This window comes from Salvia splendens, unplaced genomic scaffold (genome assembly GCF_004379255.2).
Source record: "Salvia splendens isolate huo1 unplaced genomic scaffold, SspV2 ctg91, whole genome shotgun sequence".
Taxonomy (NCBI): Eukaryota; Viridiplantae; Streptophyta; class Magnoliopsida; order Lamiales; family Lamiaceae; genus Salvia; species Salvia splendens.
This window is the reverse complement of record NW_024599595.1, coordinates 5,812-11,228: the sequence shown is the minus strand read 5'-3', so window position 1 is coordinate 11,228 and position 5,417 is coordinate 5,812. Positions and strand designations below refer to the sequence as shown.

Sequence of the window (5,417 nt, the reverse complement as noted above, 5' to 3'; positions counted from 1 at the left end):
CAATACTCGTATGGTAACACGGGTGAGGGCAGCGGCGGACAAGAGAGTGCACCGCAGGAGTTTGCGGGTACGGCCGGCGATGACGGGGGATCCAGCCGTGGGCGCCGTCGGCCGCAAGGGACGAAGGCGGCTAGAGCGAGGAAGGGCCTAGGCGAATCAAGGCAGGCAGGCTCGGGCTCGGGGGAGGCTCGGACACCCTTATGGCGGTGTACATGACCGCCACAATGGATGACACTTCCCGCTTCTCGCCCTCCCAATACGCGGCCTGGTGGAACGGAATTGTGCATATGGCAGCACAATTTGGCCTTCCGACTCCCCCTCCACCTTGACCGCCTTCGGGGGATGATTCGCCGGCGGAGTAGTTTTTTTATTTTCTTTAAATTTTTATTTTAATTTATGCAACGTTTAATTTTTTAGGATTTTAATTGTGTGTTTTTTTAAAAAAAAATTAAGTTGTAATATTTTTTTATGTTGTGTGTTTTTTAATGAAGTGTGTTTGTTTTAATTGAATTGGGTTGGAAATAAAAATAAAAAATGAAATTGAATGAATAGTAATTTAAGGGACGGTTTAAGGGACGGAGCATTACAGGTTCCGTACTTTAGTTAAGAGATGGAGTAAAAAAGTATAGTGGGGCCCTCAAATAGCAGTTTAAGGGATGGTGGGGGACAGCATGCTCTTATGCATTCTTTAGAGGGCATGTACGGTAGGTAAAAATTAAATGATCAGGCAAAACAATTATTGTGTTGATTGATTGATATAACAAAACTGAAACTTGGATTTCAGCAAAAATTAATGGTACATTATGATCATGTGTGTCGCCGCACGTCATTTCATTATCTTCGACTAACACACACCTTGAATCCTCTGGCCATGTGAGCAGTGAGGAGGGGCACGTAAACCGGCCGGTCTGGAATGAGGGGTCTGATCACGAACCGCTCCATGATTGAAGCCACTACATATTTCATTTGGATGAACGCCATTTCCTTGCCGGGGCAAGTTCTTGGACCGGCTTGGAATACCGAAAACTTATACGGTCCGTAATTCTTCAACGCTTTAACCTTACCTCTTTCCACCTCAGAAACCCACCGCTCCGGTTTAAACTCGAACCGGTCCTCACCCCAGAGGCTCTTCATCCTCCCCATGCCATAAGGGAAATAGGTGACCCGGTCGCCAGCCCGGACCTTGGTGCCATCTGGCAGCTCGTCATTGGCAGTGGCATGCTTCGAGTCCCACGCAACTGGTGGGAATAGCCTCATTGACTCACAGATGCAAGCTTTCAGCCACCTCAGCTCCTTCTGCCTCTCGAATCTTGACATGTCATCGCCACATTGGATTGCTGTCAGCTCACGTGCCATCTCGTTCCCCACGTGGGGTGGCACGATAGCAGGTAGAAAAGCCACGTCATGGCTGCCGACGTCGTGTCGCGGCCGGCCATGATGAGGCTTATCATAGTATCCCTCACAAACTCATCATCCATCCCATCCTTAACCATTTTCGAAGCAAGATCCATTTCATCCCATCTTTCATCACCTTTCTCACAACAGCTCATTATTTTCCTCTTCTTCTCGCTAACTATCCCATCTACAAATAAATGGATCCTCCCAATGGCTTCTCTCAACCTCTTCTCCGACCCATAATCCATAAACCTCTTAATCTTCCACACCGCCGCCAGCGGCGCCGCACCCCTCCTCGCGCAGATGTCCGACGCCGTGTCGAACGCTTCCAAAATCGGCTGCCGCGCATCCAAACAGTCGTACTCCAAGCAGCAGGGGTTGTACCCTAACGAAACTCTGCAGACGAGCTCGAAGGCGAACCTCCTCAGCAGCTCCTGCAAGTCCACCGCCTACCCTCTAGCGCCGCGAATTCCATCGTCGGCAGAAGCTTCCTCTCCACCTCGTCCTTCAGCACTTTCTCCACGTAGGCCCTCAACGACGTCGCGTTGAACTGATGTACAACCAGCTTTCGCTGGTGGTACCACATGTCACCGTCGACGTTGAATATCCCATTGCCAAGAAAGTCTCCGAGTATGTCTGTGAAGGGCTTTCCTTTTGGGAAGTTGGTGAAGTTGGTTTTTAGGATGTACTCTACGTTTCGTGGGTTGGCCGTTACGATGGTCCGCCGCGCACCCAATCGGGAGATGAGGATCGTCTGGGACGGCGACGCAGATAGCATTTCGGTGTACCAGTCGAGGAGGCGACGGCGATTCTTGTAGAAAGAGATCAAACATCCAATCATGGGATAGGAGATCGGGCCCGAGTTTTGGAGATGCCGGGCCGGGCTGAATCTCCATTGAATGAGTGTGGAGATTGAAAGTAGTAGGAGTAGGGGGAAGAAGGAGAGTAATAACGACTCGCACATGATCAATGTGCCCATCGTTTTCTTTCACTTTGATTTTGATTAGTTTTGGTGTGCGTATGCATATAAATTGGAGGGGTTGGGGGAGTGGTTGTTGAGTTATATCCAGGTGAAATAAAAAGAGATGCTCTAACGACAACTATCATATTTAGAAATATAGTAATTCATTTCGAATAAATATTATCTAAAAATTACTCTATTCGTCCGCGCTTAGAAGTTCCGGTCTGCCTTTTTGGTTTGTTCGCGATAACGAGTTTTGGATCTTTTGGTTCACTTTTATAATAAATGAAAAGTAGAGAGAAGCTTAAACTTGAAAGTTGATCGGGATATTTTTGGAACTTATTTAAGTTTGGAACCAAACTTAAATAACCTTTATACATATCAATTATATAAGGCATGATACTTGTCATTTACAATAAAAAATTTACAACAAAGACATGTGATTACTATTGGGAAATAGGAGTATATTTTTTTGCATGTAGGTAGGTCTACATAAACGACGTTATTTGGCATGAATATAGGTGATACTTTATTCTATATTTTTGCAGCAGATAAATGTAAATTGAATGCTTCGTGATATGCTTCTTGACTAGTAAAAGATGAAAAATATAAACTTTGGTGTTTATTATATTTTAGTAATATATTATAAGTATTAGCAGAATATTTGGAGTCGATCACATCAAATGTGACTTGTTACATATTAATATAATAATAATGTGATTAACTAGTGCAAATTTAGGCTTACACACTATTTTTCAAGAGACAGCCTAAGTGATTACCGACTGGAATGAGGGCCCGTGTTATATGGAGAATCACTAGTTAAAGTTAGGAAATTTAGTTAAATACTTACTCGAGAATAGCATAATGAAGCACGTGCTCATGGAAATTCCAAAGCATTTTCCCAAGTTGATGAAAAGCACTTCGCAACATTTTCCCAAATTAAGGTCAACCAGGTGTATACCCAAAAATATTTTAAGCTAAATATTGAACTTACATTTCATGTTTAATACTCCCTTCAACGAAATAATTTTCATATTTGTCACTTTAGAGTTTAGACTGTCCATGATTTAATGTCTCATTTACTTTTTTTTAAATGGGCTTTTTACACTTCCCTAAATTATTACACTCACATTATATTATAAATTACTCCATAAAAGTATGTAACTAACTTTTTCAACCTATTTTCCTTCGTACTAATATTTTAAAACTCACACTGAATCAAAGACTCAGAAAATAACTTAGTTTTTGCTGCTTATTTTCTCTTAAAGAGCGTCTACCTTTTGTTGCCTCTTGTTCTCGAATTCAAGCATTGATCTTATATAAGACCATTCTTCCCTATATTTCCTAATCTTTCTCCTTTCTCCAAAGCCTTTAGCTGATAGGTTACTTATATAAGACTGATTTATTGTTTTTTACATCAATTTGCCTCGACAAAATTTTATTCATAGTGTGAACTGGTTGTTTATCGAATCTTGTAACCAACACGTGATACAAATTATAAAAAGTTTATATAGCTAAATTATAAGGGTGCGTTTGATTAGATGAGAAGAGTAGAAAAAGGATGTAACGTGGACCACCTTATCCACTGTTTGTTTGAATTAGTTGTTTTTTACTAGGCCCGTTCGAAAAAAGACGGCCCGCTTAAAATTAATGTTACCTACCCCAATTCAATTGGTAACACTAACCTATGCAAGAGGTGGTTTAGTGAGAGGGAGATACATTGTTCCACCAGAAAAACACCTCTTCTTCCCCTTTTACCCTCTCTCTCTATCCCCTCCGCTGCTCGAAGCCCCCCGCCGGCACACAGCAAATCTGGCATCGCCAAGAGGAAAACTCCATAAAGGTCGGTAAATCTAACCATTTTGTGGTTGCATATTACACTTTCAAGCTCCACGCTCTTCGTCGTCGGAAGATTTATTTACTTTTCCCCTTTTACCTCCTTCGCGAAACCCAGCTCTCTCACCTCCCCCCCAAATCCGCGTTCGCCGTAGAGGGAAAATCTGAATATGTCGGATGGTAAGTAAAAGTAATAATTTCATGGTTGCTGGGAGGCGGTGGAGCTGGAAGGAGGGGATTGGATTAGTGGGGATTCTTCGACGACGGCGTTAGGAGGTGGGAGGAGTTCTTTCTGAAGGTCTAGTGAGAGTGAATCTATCGGCGGTTCGGAGATGGCTCCGGCAGCTGTGGAGGTGGTCACTGACGGAACCAGCAAAGGGCAAGCCTCCACTCCAGCGACGGCTTTGGCCGGTGTCGTCCGCCATTTCTACAGGTAGCATGCGCAGTGGGAGAATGGAAATGGAGCAGGAGAGAGTGTGAGAGAGGGAAAGGGGCGGAATAATACTCCATTGATTGGGATTTCCATCAAAATGGAATAGGATTTTGATTATGATTTTGATTAGGATTTTAACACTAATAAAATTATTGATTTTACATAATATTCAATTTTTTATTTATATAATGATGAAGATAATAGTAGTGAATAACGGGTTTATCAATAGTATGGGAGAAAAGTTTTATACTAGCATTTAATTTTTATCAGTATTTCTTAAGAAGATTTAAAGAATTAATCAATCAATATTGAAATTTTATTTAGTAGCATGTATTCATTTCTTATATTTATAATTTATTAATATTATGTTTATATACAAATTAGTATTTTAATAGTTTATTTTATAATATCTTTATTATTTATACTATGTATTTGTATTAATATAAAAATGTACTAATAAATTAAGGATAATTGTGTCATTTGCACACACAAAACATGTTTGCAAACCATATAATCAAACATTGGTTTAGGCCACATGCAGTAACTCAACGAATCAAACACACTTTTGTAGAGTATACACTACCACAAACATAAAGTTAGCAACACAATCCTTCAAAAAACTCTACGAGCTTCTCATCTAATCAAATGAACCCTAAATAAAAAATGAAATGTTGCTTTATTCTAACGCTAGAAACCAAAGTGATCAAAGCAGCCTCGTCATACCCGACCTAAGTTTCAGTGTCCTCACATAGTTTCTTCTTTTACAATTAATAAAAGTACGAAATTTATTAG

At 41.1% G+C, this 5,417-nt stretch overlaps 1 pseudogene; it reads right to left on the bottom strand.

The window, feature by feature from the left end:
- Positions 1-720: 720 nt before the first annotated feature.
- Positions 721-2,440, bottom strand: LOC121791777 (annotated as a pseudogene).
- Between the last annotated feature and the right edge of the window lie 2,977 nt (positions 2,441-5,417).